The sequence below is a fragment of the Macrotis lagotis genome, chromosome 3, assembly GCF_037893015.1.
Source record: "Macrotis lagotis isolate mMagLag1 chromosome 3, bilby.v1.9.chrom.fasta, whole genome shotgun sequence".
NCBI lineage: Eukaryota > Metazoa > Chordata > Mammalia > Peramelemorphia > Peramelidae > Macrotis > Macrotis lagotis.
In genome coordinates this window covers 243,728,980-243,744,632 of record NC_133660.1, presented here as the reverse complement: position 1 = coordinate 243,744,632, position 15,653 = coordinate 243,728,980, and the positions used below count along the sequence as shown (strand labels likewise).

General features: G+C 37.6%; 1 protein-coding gene and 1 long non-coding RNA gene across 2 annotated transcripts in view; one reads left to right on the top strand and one right to left on the bottom strand.

Moving 5' to 3' along the window:
• The window catches only part of LOC141518383 (uncharacterized), a 26,546-nt gene continuing 10,893 nt past the window's right edge, over positions 1 to 15,653 (bottom strand). The window contains exon 3 of the long non-coding RNA XR_012477178.1: positions 1 to 567. This is a non-coding gene — a long non-coding RNA (uncharacterized LOC141518383). The remainder of the gene's footprint in view (positions 568 to 15,653) is intronic.
• CSRP3 (cysteine and glycine rich protein 3) overlaps positions 8,872 to 15,653 on the top strand; it is a 24,570-nt gene continuing 17,788 nt past the window's right edge. Inside the window, exon 1 of the mRNA XM_074230354.1 lies at positions 8,872 to 8,979. The gene's annotated coding sequence lies outside the window, so the exon portion shown is untranslated. The remainder of the gene's footprint in view (positions 8,980 to 15,653) is intronic.

Genomic DNA, 15,653 nt, shown 5'->3' with positions numbered 1-15,653 from the left:
TTTAGTTACACAAACTTCTTTGATTTTTAATTCCTCTTTGTGTATATTATTTTGTAACATGTTTCCTACCCTGCCTTTGATTCATGGAGATAGAGTCTAAAACTTTGCATCTAAAGAGAGCTGCTCTGTTCCATGTAGGATTCACTCTTTTGATACAACTAGTTTATCAGATTCATTCCATTATTTTGGAGACACTGAGTTTGACTTTTTAGAAGTTCTTTACTTAGCTTCTATCTATCTGTGTTTCTCTTTAGTTGTCAGGAATCAGATCCCTTTCATTCTCGGCTTCTACATTTTCTTTCCCTTATCAGCAGAGAAATTGGCAAGAAGGCATATTTTCCTCTCATTTTTGTCCCCTCAGTACCACTCCTAAAATGACATAATCAGGACCAGATGATATTAGGATATTTTGATACTACAAAATGTGAGTAGGGTCCTTGATATCACAGATGAGGGTGTTCCATTAGATGATTGAGATCACAATTTATCCATATCTGGTGGAGGGTCTTACTCTTGTCCTCTTCACATATGAGGATATCAATGTTGTATGTGGGCTACTTTTTTTCCCTGTGAAAAGCAATGAAAGAGGAGAAATGACTTTTTTAAAAGAAACTTGGCAAGAGACTCACTTGCAAATAGTCATTTGGAAAATATTTAAGGGCAAAATTATAAGGACAAAAGACAAAAAAGAAGAAGTAATAATAACAAGCACCTATATCGGGCTTTAAGCTTTGCAAAATGCTTTACAAATATAACTTCATTTTATCATCATATCAACAACCCTGGAAGAGATGTGCTATTATTATTCTCATTTTACAAATAGAGAAACTGATGCAGATAAACCCTACCCAAGATCACAAAGCTAATATCTCAGGCTAAATTTGAACTCAGATCTTCCTAACTCAAAATTCAGTTTTTATTTTGTACCATCAATGCAAATCATATGGTATGAGATAATGCCAAGAACTTTCTGGAAGTATTTCCCCAAGAGTGTAAAATCTGGGTTTTTTTTGGTGGCAAACTAGTACAATTGGTTGATAGAAAAGGATCTTTCTATTGAGCAACCATCCACCAAACAGCTGTTTGATATAACTAATAAAAATATTGTTTTTCATAAATCTGGTCACTAAACAAGGTTAAGTTGAGTTTATTTTCTTTAACAAGACTAAAAAAAGCAAAAGTAGGAAATCTGGTATGGTTCAAACAAAGAAGACACAGTTTTGAAGTGTTTGAGATTTTAATTCTCAAGATATCTAGAGGAAGGGAAGATACTAAAGCAAAGAAAAAGGTATTTGGGGATGTTAATATAAGATAGTAATCCTTGGGAAAAGCTATTACCTTGATGTCTCATTGAATTTTAAAAAGTGAAACTGAGTTCTTGAAGGCTATTTCCTAGAGATCACAAGACCTGAAGGGCACTTCCAAGCAGGAAAGACTTCAAGTATAGTGCCAGTGATAAACTGCATTGACTTATTATAAAATGAGTTTAGCTAAGTATTGGGAACCAATTCACAAGAAAGTTAAATTTGAACAACTCAGGGCCTGAGTTCAAATCCCAGTTCTGCCAACTTACAATCTGCTTGAAATTTGATAAGTCATGTCACTTCTCCAGATCTCAGGTTCCATGATGGCTTCTAAATTCCTTCCAAATTTAGATCCCTAATCTTTTGGCTATGATGATGCATGAAATTATCATTTTTTTAAAAAAATGCTCTAAAGTTCCATGCATGGTGATAGGCATTAATCTCATGGTAGACAATCTATTTTTATTTATTTACTTGTGAGGCAATTGGAGTTGTGACTTGCCTAGGGTCACACAGTGAGTAGATGCCAAGTGTCTGAATTCAGATTTGAACTCAGGTGCTCCAGCTTTAAAGTGGGTTCTCCATCCACTGCACCACCTAGCTGCCCCATGGATGGCAAGTTAAATGTGAGACCACTTTCCAAAGATGGCAAATTAGTAATGAGAATAATAATGTGTTAAGGACTGTTGTTTGTGGGAGCATTGTAGACCATCTTCACCTGGTGTCCTTGAGCATCTAAGTCTTGTTTTACTAAGTGCCACAGGAGTGGGAGTGGCTTAAGGGACTGGGAAGGTATTTAAGGACTGGTGTTTTGGTAAATAAACAGAGTACTTGGAGATCTTGGTGGAGTACTTGTCTCCTTTGTCATCCTTGTCTCCTGCCCCTCCAATGCTTACCTGGAGAAGGTTGAGGCAGTCCAGAAATGGAACTCAACATAAGAGTCCAGGAAAGGGACTCAACATATGGCATCCAACAGGGAATAAATATATGGCACCCTCTCCATAAAGGGACAGTAAAAGTGGAGTTATCTGAGTAAAGTCCAAAATAAGGACGTAGCAGATACAAGCAAGAGAACCAGGTGACATCCCAGAGCAGAGGACTCTAGAGAAAATAACAGGTTCGTTTGTTACTTAGGGGACTGATTTTAAACTAAGAGGAACCAGCAAAAGTGAGAAAACAATTAAGTATTTAACATTAAGGAGTCAGCGGAAGTAGAGTCTCTGAGGCAGTGCCCCAGGGATTTTGTACCAGTGCTATGAAGGGGATGTGGAGGACCTGCTTGCTGCTCCTTTTGGCCATGGCTGCCAGCCTGATTGCCCTATGCATGTGAGCACAATCCAAACCCCTAAACTTTTGGGCAACTTTAGAGACTTCTTGTCCTTGCTGAAGACCCTGACACAGAACCTTGACACAGACTTTGATGCAGACCCTGACGCCAAAGAATACAGCTAGTTTCACTTTTCAGCCTACAGCTGGGGGCTTCAATTCTGAGACCACTGCTCCTGCAGCAGAGGGCTGTGAATTGTGAACTTCCAGTATTGAGAGCAAAAGTGTCACATGTTGTTGGACAGTTTGTTATGGTGATGGCTACTTTTCACAAGGTGTGGCAACTCCAAGTTGTACTGGTGTTAACAGCTTAGGTGATATCAAATACTCTCTCTCATTCTCTGCTGTTTCCACCCTCTGCAGAGGGAGAGGGGAGGGAGAGGGGAAATCTTTCATTTTTGGAACTTCAAAACTCAATCCCATGTCTCAAAAAACTTAGCTTAGAAATCAAGGGACCCCCATGGCCTCCTTCCTGGTTTGGGGAGGAGAGGGTGGGGTTCAGTAATGACTATGTTTTTCTTAGGTTATTGATTGGGAAGCTTTGTAGCCAATTAGTTTAGAAAAAAAGGGAAGATTTTTTTTCCTGGGATTGAGAAATTTGGATTTTTGTCTATCAAATGAAGTCTGTGCCTATGACTAATATTTTGGTGTGTTATGTGTGTATATGTGCATATTTAATCATCAATAGGATGTTTTTTCATCTCTCTACTGGCTTAGAGAGGTGGGAAAATGTTTCTATAGTCTGAGATTTTGATGCCAGCCAGGGTGTCCAACAATCTCATTTTGATAAGTTTGAAATACAAGAGTTGTTTTCTGATTTGAGAGTATGTTAGTGTCTAAACTCTGAAATAGGTAAAGTTAAATGTTACTCCTTTTAGTTTGAATTTTGTAATTGATTGCTTTGAAAGGTTTTTTGTTGGCAAAAGGAAAACTTTGTAATCTTTGTAAATTGGGGATAAAATGTATTTCAAGGAATTTGGGAATATTGGTTTTGTTAGATTGATATTTGTGTATACTATTTTTGAACTTTTTTTACAACTTATTTGGCATTCATTATGTAATAATTTTTTTTCAAAAACAAGAAGGGGAATATATTAGGAACCATTGTGTATGGGAGCATTGTAAATTATCTTCACCTGGTGTCCTTGAACACAGAAGTTTTATCTTACCAAGTGCCACAGGAGTGGGAATGGTTTAGAGACTGGAAAGGTATGTAAGCACTGGTGTTTTGGTAAATAAAAGAAACACTTGGAGATCTTGTATTCCTTGTCTTCCTTGTCTCCTGCCCCTCCAACATTCACCCAGGGAAGATTGGAGGAGTCCAGAAGTGGGACTCAACATAAGAGTTCAGAATAGGGACTCAACAATAATGATGATCTCATTTATATAGAACTCTTAAATTTGTAAAATATTATATACATATATTACTTCATTTAAGTCTCCTAAAAACCCTGCTGTTACTTCTATTCTACAGATAGGGAAACTGAGAATGAGAGTTCAGTGACTTAGTCATGCAACTTGTAAGAGTCTAAAGCATGATATGAACTCAAGTTGTACCAAACCCAAGTCCAGTGCTCTTTCCACTATAACACCTAGTTACTTAATATACAGTAACTTCTGTCCCATTGCTATGGGAAATACTCTCCCTTTATTGGTGGAGATGAATTACTGTCTTATGTGTGGGGGGGGAGGGAGGAAGAGAGGGAAGGAGGGAGACAGAGACAGAGAGAGATTGAGAGAGACAGAGAGAGAGAGAGAGAGAGAGAGAGAGAGAGAGAGAGAGAGAGAGAGAGAGAGAGAGAGAGAGAGAGAGAGAGAGAGAGAGAGAGAGAAACACAGTGAAACAGAGAGTGAGAGAAAGAGAGAGAGAGAGAGAGACAGAATAAGAGACAGACACACATGCAGAGAGAGACAGAGAAGGACTTCTTCAAGTTCTCTTCAAGTTTCAAGTTGCCTGGGATCTTTCAATCATTCCAAGCACTTCTGCTTCTAGTTTCAAAAAGGAAGATGAATCATACCTCCAAGTGATTCATAGAAGCGATTCTGGGAAAACATGAGAGAGGGACTGGCAGTCTCCATCATGTTCCCTATAATCAACTTGCTACACTAGAAACTTCAGGAAACTTCCCTTTGAGTGAAGTTTTAGACATTAAAAAAGTGGTCATTGGAGAATTTGATGAGTTTTAAGTTCTAGGAAAGATGATAATAACACAAGAGTCAAGCAATAGAACCTGAAAATATGGTGAGAGTATCCTTGGTACTAATTAAAGAGCAGTAGACATTTCAGCTATTTGGTGAAGCCAGTGGGCCAAATATACTTTGGTGTTGTGGAGAAAGGAACACACAGATAAAGAACTCTATAACCAATCAGATAGCAAGCCTTGCCAATTCTATCTCCATGATGGCTCTTGTATTCTTCTCCTCACCACTCACAAATAAGCACTATAGTCCAGTCTTTTATCAGCTTTATTTAGATCACCTTCTAAAGGACCTCCCTAATTCATCTCTCTCCAAATCTCCCTATGACACAGGTGTCAAAAGAAACTTTGTAAATCATGTCAAGTCACACCTTTTCCATGCTTTAAATCTCCAATGGCTCTCTATTTCCCCTAGGACAAACTTCAAACTTCTCAACTTGTCATATGAGAGCCACAGACAAAAACAAGTATATAAACTCATTTGTAAAATATGAGAAAAATGCATGGTGGAAGCTTACAAGTAGAATCATAAAAGAGAAAAAGTTATCCTGGGGAAAATGCATTTAAATCAAACTTGATGGTATCTAAATAATCCTGAACTTAAAAAGGATGAAATTGAAAATAGGACAATTGAGGCAATACATGGAAAGGATCTGTAAATATATCTATGGCAAATTCCATATGTCACACTCCAATACCTCAGTGCCAAATGTTTTTCTGGAGGAAGTAGAAATGCTATGAACACACAAATGGGAAAATATAATGGACTACACTAAGTAAATACAAAGGCTGCATGTACCAGAGGAAACAGTTCTGATGGGGTTCAAGGACTGATTTTTAAGATATCTGAGGTCAAAAGAGTTTTAAAGTATTGTCAAAAAGACAATTGAGAGAATACCAACTACCAATAGTAGATGGTCTACCTTTTCATATAAAACTTTCATGAGAACAATCTGCATGTGCATTAAAAATATCTTTTATCAAAGCTTTGGAAGAGAACAGATGCCCTTTGAAAATTGTAGTACAAAGTAGATCACATCTTCATATTATTCACTGAAAGATGTAGAGAATATGAGGTTCTCTTGTGATTATTTGCTGATGATGCAGGTTATAGGGTGGGAGTGGAGAGCAGATAACATAATAGAGTAGGGCATCTATCAAGTCTGCGTGATAGTAACTTTTGAGTCCTTCCACCTCTCTGCAGTTTGATAGGGCAAGTATTGAGTTGATCAATCATGTCCACCCTATGGATACAGGTCTGAAAGGTATAAGTACCAAGCTGGGTTGTATGCATCTGCCACCCTTCCTACTTAGGCATGACTCAAAACAAAGACCATTATTTGGGAACTAGTGGCCCCCTACTTTATCACTAGTATTGGCTAAGAGTGGGTTAACATGAGCCAGGAGACAGATGTCACCTCACTGCTCACTCAGCCTTGGTTCAAAGGGAGGCTACTAAGGATACCCACAGTCAGTTTAGCCCTTCATTCTTTTTGCTTTTAAATGAGTATTAACCTACTGTAGATCTTTTTCATTCATGCCTTTTTCCCTTTTTATTTTTGTCTCAACTTAATTTCTTATTGTTCTTGCAGTAGTTTTAGAATAGGGATCATTAACCTGGGGTCCATAGATATATGGAGATATAGAGATATATAGGGAGACCATGAATTTGACAAGAAAAAAAACCTTTATTTTTACTAATAGAAATTTGGCAGTTTCTTCAATTATTTAAAAATAACATTCTTAAAAAGAACCTGGATATAGTTGGAACTCGACTTCATTTTCCTCCCATTTATTCTTAAAGGGCCAGAATCTTGCTTATCCCGAAAAGTTCTGGTTGGAGTCTAATAGATAAAGCTTAAATCCTTTCATATTGCCAAAGGCTAGAAGAAAATTTATTACCTTAGGTGTTTTATTCATAAAATAATGTGAATGAGTAAATTATTTCTATGAACTTATTTAAGAATTCCATCTATTTTGAAAATGAATACAAAGCTTTTCCATAATGTTTAAGAATAAATTTAATGCTGTGACTATATCTTCCAAAGAGTAGAGATAAGGAGAGGAGTTTCTTTTAATTTTTTTTTAATGTTAAGCGCAGTAGTTTAAATAGATAAAATTTTTAAAAAATTGTTCATGGCCTGTTTAATTTTCAGTAGGATGATTGCAATAACAATAGAAAGAAAGAAAAGAAAAAGGAAGAAGATGAAAAGGAGGAAGAGGAGGAAAAGAAAGCAGGAAGGAGGAGGAGAAGGAGAAGGAGAAGGAGAAGGAGAAGAAGGGAGGAGGAGGAGGAGAAGAAGAAGAAGAAGAAGAGGAAGAAGAAGAGGAAGAAGAAGAGGAAGAAGAAGAAGAAGAAGAAGAAGAAGAAGAAGAAGAAGAAGAAGAAAAGAGGAGATGGAAAGGAGGAGATGGAGAAGGATGAGAAGAAGATACAAATAAATATCATCACTTTACTCCCAAAACAATTGTGAGATAGTTTCTGCTGATATTATCATTCTTATTTTATAACTGAGACTCAGATTAAGTGGTCACAGATATAGAAGATATGAAATGTGAGATCTGAACCTAGGGCTTCTTGGTTGTAATCCTAGTAATCTACTCCTCATATCATTTTGTGAACCTTAAGACTATACCACAGGTAATAGAATTATGAGTTTCCTAAGTGGACTTTAGATGTCCATTTCCGTCATCCAGATGAACAAAGTAAAATGTCCTTATTCTAATTGATTTCTAAAGAGATCTGGAACTAGACTCTAGCCTCCAACACAATATCGAGTCAAACTAATTCAATATAGTCCAACAAGCATACGCATATATAGAATCTCTGCTCTATATGCCAGGCACTCTCCTTAGGTGTTGATGATGCAAAAACTAAAATACTAGATTCCTTGCCCTCAGCGAATTTACATTCTTCTGGTGTGAGTGCATGTGTTTGATGTAGGTTTATGTTATTATGTATATGTTGTTGTGAATTTTCAATACCTTCATGCTAATTTCTAGAGGAAAATTAATATTTGAAGTATGCGCCAGCCCTTCTTTGTGCGTAGATTCAAATGGGTGCATATATTAATATACACACATATATTTTAAAATAAATACATATATGTGGGGGCAGCTAGGTGGCACAGTGGATAGAGCCCCAGCCCTGGAGTCAGGAGTACCTGAGTTCAAATCCAGCCTCAGACACTTAATAATGACCTAGCTGTGTGGCCTTGGGCAAGCCACTTAACCCCATTGCCTTGTAAAAAAATAAATAAATACATATATGTGTATTGAATATATGTTCATACACATACACATGGGAAAGGTAATATATGATATGGTTGAAGGAGCACTAGAAGATGTCAGAAAGTCTAAGTTCTAGTCCTGTCTCTGTCCCTAATTAGAGATTTGAAGTAAATCACTTTCCTACTCTTGATGGTGATTTCTCCATGTATAACATGAGGTGGGTGGACTGCATGACCTCTAAGGTCCTTTCCAGCGTAACATTCTACAACTGTATAGTCACTGACTTGCAGGTCCCCGATTAGTTGACCTGCATTTTGTAACTTCATTGAGATTATCAAAATATTCCTTCCAGTGTCGATAGTGCTTATTTTTAGTTCTTGCCTCTTAATCCTAGCATGAGGACTGGCCCTTAGATTTCCAGAGTGCTCTTGGATATGGGTCATGATTTATTTGTAGGTGGTTTGTGTAGATTTTCTGGAAAGGTCAGAGAGGTTGGGCAGAAGGGTAGAAACTTTTAAAAAACATATATTTAATCCTTAAATTGTATTGTGATGTCATTCTTACCTTAACACTCCCCAAACATACATACCCCTGGTATCACCAAGTTCATTACTTGGATTTGGGGTACTAAGGCAAGGAGCAGTTTGAAACCACACAGATGACATTGTTCTTCCCTAGATCCACAGCTGGTGTGTGGGGTGGGGGGGAGCAAAATTCAGGCCTTTGCTCATAAGTTATTTTGAGCAAGCTGATAGCAGTTGGGTTACTCATGGCTTGTTCATCCCTCACTCCTGTGCTTTCCCTCCCTCTCACCCCTCCCCGCCATGGGGGGCCAAGGCTAGTGATGGAGTGCTTTGAGTATTTAAAGAGGACCCTGGGATTCTCTGCTTTAGTTGAACACAGAGACCACCCAGGGAGGTAAGTGGATATAGACCAGAATTTACATTCTTTTGTAATGAATGAGGAGGGATTGGGGTGCAGTGAAAAGTTTTGACTATTGGAATATGATTAGGTGTTCGGTAAGGGATATCTAGAAATGGTTCTACTCCTGAAATATGGGGCTGTTTCAGGTCACAAGTTCCAAAACAGTCAAGGGGAGTGAGTGGTGGTTAGAGGTCCCTGAATGGAATAGAGAAGACTTGGCAGGCTTCAGTTGTGGTTTCCCAAAAGCCCCTTCATAAACTATTGTCTTTCTGATCCAAGGCAGCTGATGGTGAGGTGAAAGGGTCAGGGAGGGGTTCTATTTGGTGTCTCCTTTGTGTTTTCTGAGTGAAATGAATCTTTATTCCCTCACCACCTTTCCAAACATGAAATGCTGCAAACAGGAAGGAGTTGTCCACTAGAAGAGACTTAACACTGAGCTAGATCATCAGGAGAAATCATGAAACTTAACTTACCTCTGCTGCTTATTAGCTGTTGACCCTGAGGGAGTCCTTTACTTTACTTTCTGTCTCAGTTTCTCAGTCTGCTCATCTGTGAAATTCATACAAGTCTTACCCTAACTCTCTATGGTGGTGTGGGCGTTCTAGTAACCTCTAATGCTAATGAAAATGTAATAAAATACATTCAAATAGCACAGGATCTGAGATTCAAACCTGTTTCTATTGTTACTTTGGGGGAGTCAATGAGACTCATTGGCCTCAGTTTCCTTTACTGTCAAATGGACTTGATGATCTCTGAATTTCTATCCTATGATTTGAAATAATCTTTTCCTGTGAAAAAGCAGATTCTAGACCAGGAAAGGAAATAACAGAAGTAATAGAAACCAGTCTTCATAAAACATGCTCAGTGAAGTCTCAGGCACCCCAAAGAGCTCTGGGGGAGAGTGGGGATGCCTGGACTAGCAGATTTCCAGAAGTTTGACAATAATAAACTGACTTCTCAAAATAAGAAGAATAAATAACACTAGAGACAGCTTTCAAAAGCCTTTGTTCTTTTGACAAGTAAGTGGGATGTTGGGATTGAATGGAAAACACTTTTGAGATTGTCTGCTCCATTTCACTTCACAGAGTGGGAACCTGAGAGCATGAGAGTTAACTATCTTTCAAAATGTCATAATTAGCTGGGAGCCAAATTCAAATCTTTAATTAGGGGTTAATTTGAAGCCTGGGGCCAGGTGGCAGATTCTTATCATGATTCAAGTGAAAAATCTTCCAGAAAAATGATTCCATCTAAACTCTAAGGCTTGCTAGCTGTGTTACCTGGGTGAGTCATGCTCTGATTCTCTGTTTGCTTATCTTTAAAATCAGGTTAATAAATAGTGCTTACTTTACCTATCTTGAAGGATTGTTATAATGCAAGTGCAGAGATTCTTAGAGAAAAGTCAGGCATCACATTTATGTGGCTTAATATTGTCTATAAAATGTTTTCCTATGGGTCATTTTCATATGAAGAAATTCTCAAAACACTAAGTGAATTGTCTAAGACTAGAGAGAGGAGAGAGAGGGAGGGAGAGAGGGAGGGAGGGAGGGAGAGAGAGAGAGAGAGAGAAGGGAAGAGAATGGGAAATCAATAGTCCTGGGATTTTCATCTCATTTTTGATATTTACTAGCTAGCCATCAGTCACATGATCCACTGGTAGAGCCAGTTTGGAGTCTCAGTCCCTTGAAACCCATTGAACCTCAGTGATCTTATCCGTAAACTGGGATAATACTTGCTCTAGTCCACATCACAGCTCTCAATATATTTGGTAATCTGAGAGAGAAGGCATGAGAAAAGTAATCGATTGAGTGCTTAGCTTAAAGTCCAAAAGCCTTAGAATCAGTTCTCACCTTTGTGACTTTTAAGGTAATTAACTTTGGGTCAACCATCCTATCATGTCATGCTCAATGACATCCTTAGGACTTCTCTATGGAATCAGGAATGAATATGGGTGTGAGAAGGCATGACAAAACAAGAAAAGGGATAATTTCTGAAACTCAGTTTCAGTAATAATATTAGAACTTAGAGGTTATTTTTATGAAAAGGGAGAAATTTGTTTTCAGCTAACCAATCAATACTTTTTATTAAAGATCATCCATGTGCTAGATACTGAGGATATAAAGACCAAAAAACCAGATAGATTTGCCTTCAAAGAGCAGATGTGTTCCTCAGTAAAACACTATCTGATATAAACATGCACACACAATCTAGACATACCTATTTGAACTGAACCTATGATTTCAGCAATATAAGGATTCTCCAGAAGAAAAATCTCTACTGTTCATATCAACACCTATGCAACCTAAGAGTCTTAAAGAACTGTCTGGCATATTGAGAAGTCAAATGACTGTCCAAGGGTCACAGTCAATTGTGTACAGCTCTTCTTGACTTTAAATTTGGTCCTATAGTCACTATTCATTATTATTTTATTTATATATATGCAATTTATTTGCTGTGGTTCAGTGGCATCTAACTCTTTGTGATTCCATTTGGGATTTTCTTGGCAAAGATACTAGTTTGCCATGTCCTTCTTCAGTTCATTTTACAGATAAGGAAATTGATGCAAACAGGGATATGTGTTTTGGCCAGGTTGTCACATAGATAGTAAGTGCCTGAGGCTGAATTTGAACTTAACAATATAAGCCATCCTGACTCCAAGCCCAGTGGTCTAGCCAGTGTACCACCTACTCATAAATATAAGGTAATTTATTGGTGCTGCCTAACAACTTCCTTTGTCCAATTCAAGGAGGGTTTAACAGAGGTGGGAGGAAGTCTATGATTACTTGATTCTTGATATAGGCCCACCCCTATAGGAAGGAGGGGTGTGTATGTGTGACACAGGATCAGTTCTGATGTCCTGAACTAGAACAATCAGATTGGGTGGGAGGGCAACATTTGTTTGGACTTAGAGAATAGAGTTGAAGTTTCAAGATAAAAATGAGTGTTAGCAATGTGACATTTCTATGAGATTCCTGTCCTTATTCATCCTTCTAATCCATGAATCAACAGTTGGAGGAATTTCCTTAGTGAAAAAGTCTCCCATTCTATAGCTTCAGTAAATTGAGGATTTCCATTTAGAAAGGCCTTGAAGCATTTTTTAGTTTGAAACCCTATTTTCTAGACCCAGATCCAGACCTGGAGAAGGTAAATGACTTGACCAGTGTCACATAGCACGTGTGCTTAGAAGCCTTCTAAATTAACCCCTAAGTCTATAAATGAGGAAATAAAGACACAAAGAGAAAAATGACTTATTCAAGGTAACACAGGTAGTAAGATTTGGTTACTGGTCTTCTGAAATCTGAGTCAGTATTCAAACTCAGTCCTCTGACACACAATCCAGTGATCATTTCCATTATGTTACATCCCCCCCACCTCTCCCTCTAATTCAGGCTTCTACATAAAAAAAAAATAAGTCTCCTGTATCTGCTAATTGTTTTTTGGTTGGAAACATGGTGCCTTTTAAATCTGATACATATCCTTGGAATATCGGAATTTTTGCTATGGCTTAAAATCTTCCCTGAGCTCATATAAAAGAGATGACCAGGATGGAGAGTGATCAAGGGGAGAATAAGAACTGAATTACATGGTCCACTTTGACTTATTGCCAAAAACAGCCTCTATTAAACCTATTACTTAAACAATTGCCTACTAAATCCTGACCCAGGAGAACAATAATCACCAAATAAGCTGCATTACTTGCCTTATTTAATTATTTTTGAGTGGAAGTCTCTGAATATTTTACTCTTTCCCTTTGTGGTTTTTTTTTAAACAGAGAGTATTAATATTTAAGATGTAAATACTTTCTACTCATTTTAATTCTAATCCAAATTAATTCAACGTAGCATTATTACAGTACTAATAATCCCTATTTATGACATTCTTGGTAGTGGTTTAAGAATGTCATAAATGGGGATGATTAAACCCTGTGAAAGGGTTTGATCTCATTTGGACTAGAAGTGAGTCCTGATGCCAAAGAAAATCCAAAAATGAATCCTGGAGACATTTTGTGGCCTCTCTATGTGGTATTAGACAGATCTCACTTTTTTTTTCAGTTCTCATGCTCTTCTGCTCAGATTCCTATTTTCATCTTGACCCAAGACACTGTTGATGACAATGCAGACATCTCTAAAAACAACAGAGTGGTCTGAGGGTTTGAGGGTGTTTATGATAAGGGTGACAGATGGAACTCAATGACAAACTGACCTATATTTGGTGACCTATAATACCCATGCTACACTGATAAATAAATGGCATTTCCATCAGAACTTGGCCTGGAAACTCCAACATTTAGAGCCCAGTTGGAGAGATGTTGAGATACGGGAATTCCAAAGAAATGCAATAGGCTAAAGGTCCATATGTGCATGCCAGGACTCTAGATGCACTTCTAAATAAATCACAGCTGCTTAATTCATTCCTGAAATGACACTCATATGAGTCCCTTGTATTAATATAGCAGTTTTAGCCTTAAAATTGATTGGACATATTGTCTTTTTGGAAGCTTATAATAATCCTGGGTAAAGTAAGCCAGACAGTTTATTATTGTATTATTTGGAGATGTACACACAAGGGAAAGGGTCCAAACTGGTTATAAAGGCTTTCCTAGTGGCAAAGAAAGGACTAGAACCCAGATCCCCTGACTCCCAGTCTTCCCAGCACACTAACAAGTTTCAGACTTGCTGGTTTCAGAATAAGAAATGATTGCTACTGACTGTTCTTAGTAAATCTGTGGATATATACCTGTCTGCACACATGAAAATTAATTCTTGCTCAGTAGGAATGTTTGAAGACCCCCAATTTTTTGCTACTCCTCATGCATAGATATCAGTAACTGGCATCCTTTTGGAATATTCTTGGAGGTGATACATCATGTGATTTTTCTACTCATTTTGAAAAACGTGTTGCCAATCATAGTCTCCAAGAGGAGGAGACCTAGCCCATTATCTTCTAGGTCGTGGAAGTGAAATGTGTCCTGCTGATTTGAAATGAGAAATCGCATCTAGGGTCAGTTTATAAATTCACACATCGTTAATCTGTTCAATTCCACTGTCATTGCTGGGTGAAATCAATTTCTTTTCTCCTTCATTTACCTGTCATTGAAAGTTATGAGTAAAATAAGCTTGAACAAAAATGGATTGTTTTCCTATTTTCCTGAGTGGTTTGTCATCTTTCATGATACAGAGTTGAATATTATATAGAGGCGATAGTTGGCAAATGTATCCCTAAAATGAATTAGACGGCTTTGTGATATAGCAAAAAAAGAATTTTCAAAGGACTTGGGAAACCAGGTTCGGGGTTTGATTGTTTCTAGCTAGTTATGTGACCTTGGACAAATTAAGTGAGCCTCACTTTTTTTTCAATTTTTATGTTCAATTCCTCATATCTCAAATGAGAGACTGAGTCAGTTAAAAACCCTAAATCTCCTTCCATCTCTAAATTTATCATTTACTCAGGATTCAAAATGAATAAGTGGCAGCCATTGTATAAATAATATACATGTAAGAGGAAAATAGTTGGCTAAGGATATGACAATTTCCAGTAGAAAAGAAAAACTTCCCTTTTAAGAGGGAAATATTTAGTTACCATTTTTGAAAGAAGGTTTTATCAAAGGAAACTGTATCTCTGCCTGTGGCAAGACTTTGAAATGGCTGAGATGATAAATCCACATACTTTGTAATAAGTGGCCAAGTCACCCATTTGTCTTTGGTGTTATTTTTAGAAGATCATTTCCTTCTCGTCTTTGGGTCAGTGAGGAGGGGGGGTGGGACTTATATTTGTTTCTTAACTACAACTTCAGCTTTGAACTGAATTTTAAAAATATGTATTAAGCATCTGTTATGTGCAATGTAATGACTTTGTGCAATATGATCTGGACAAGTTGACCCAGCAGTGTTCAATGATACTTATTAACTATTCTAGGCAAGTGATTTCTTTCCAAGAAGGGAAAGGTCAGAGCCAAAAGCTCAGAGTGGTCTGATAATATGCCATGCAAATGACAAGTGGAATTCCAGGAACTCTGGTGGAGTTCAGGGTCCTGTAGTCCAGGGATCAAAAGGCTAGGGTTGGACTCCTGCCTCTATGACTTATCAACTGAATGACCTTGAGCAACTTACGGTGCATCTTCACATTTCTTTCTCTTTCTCTCTGTCTCCCTACACATGCAGAGAGAGATCATCTTTCTCTGTATAAACACACAGAGATCATTTCTCTCTCTCTCTCTCTCTCTCTCTCTCTCTCTCTCTCTCTCTTTCTCTTTCTCCACATAGACACACACATACAGATGAAAGATAATCTTTTTCTCATTCTCTCTCTCTCCATATAAATATATATATATATATATATATATATACACACATACACACATACACATGCACACACACATACACACATACGTACATACACACAGAGATCATCTTTTTCTAACTCTCTCTACACACACACACACACACATTTACATATATGGGTAAATGTATTTGTGCCATCTGCTTCACAGACTCTTAGATACACTATTGCATGCAAAATGCCATAATTTTAAAAATAGCAGCCATGGAATTCATCTCATGAGGTAGCACAGTGTGATTCAGAGGTGTGCTGATAAAACCTCTTAGTGCCATGGAACTAGATTAAAATGAATTGGAAAATGTTAAACAAAATAAATAAAGCTACAATACAACAG